Source organism: Sinocyclocheilus rhinocerous, unplaced genomic scaffold (genome assembly GCF_001515625.1).
Source record: "Sinocyclocheilus rhinocerous isolate Xijiao unplaced genomic scaffold, SAMN03320098_v1.1 C36003068, whole genome shotgun sequence".
Classification (NCBI taxonomy): domain Eukaryota; kingdom Metazoa; phylum Chordata; class Actinopteri; order Cypriniformes; family Cyprinidae; genus Sinocyclocheilus; species Sinocyclocheilus rhinocerous.
In genome coordinates, this window is record NW_015770254.1 from 1 (window position 1) to 755 (window position 755).

Below are 755 nucleotides of genomic sequence, written 5' to 3' on the forward strand. Positions count from 1 at the left end.
TTTTGGTTTTCTTCTCTGCAGGATTCGGGATGACCACCCCTGTGACAGTAGCTGGAAAGGTTTTCTTGATCTTCTACGGTCTGCTAGGTTGTGCGGCCACCATCCTGTTCTTCAACCTCTTTCTGGAGCGCATCATTACCCTGCTGGCCGTGGTGATGAAGGCCGTGCGTCTGCGCCGTCTGCGGACCAGTGGCCTCCTCCCGCCGGGGATCTGCCAGGACTTTGCGGAGAGTACGTTGCCCGGTTGGAAACCCTCGGTGTACCACGTGATGCTCATTCTGGGTTTGTCGGCCATCGTGATCTCCTGCTGCGCATCGGCCATGTACACTCCAGTCGAAGGTTGGGCTTATCTGGACTCGCTGTACTTTTGCTTCGTCACCTTCAGCACGATTGGTTTTGGAGATTTGGTGAGCAGCCAAAACGCTGTGTACAGCTACCAAGGACTTTACCGGTTGGCCAACTTCTTCTTCATCTTGACTGGAGTATGTTGCATCTACTCGCTCTTCAATGTCATCTCCATCGTCATCAAGCAGGTCCTCAATTGGATGTTGGAGAAAATGAGTTGCTTGTGCTGCCAGCACTGCAACAAAGGCAACGCTTTCTTGGGACGCCACAACGCCATCAGGCCCGGCTCGCGCCTCAAACGCGGACGCTTCGGCCGAATGCCAGACTCGGACAGGCCTTGCGATAGCGACACAGAGGGACGCAGACTCTCGGGCGAGATGATCTCCATGCGGGACTTGACGGGATCCAAT

The 755-nt window shown here is 55.1% G+C and overlaps 1 pseudogene; it reads left to right on the forward strand.

The window, feature by feature from the left end:
* Positions 1 to 8: 8 nt before the first annotated feature.
* Positions 9 to 752, forward strand: LOC107735355 (potassium channel subfamily K member 12 pseudogene; annotated as a pseudogene).
* The last annotated feature ends 3 nt before the right edge of the window (positions 753 to 755 follow it).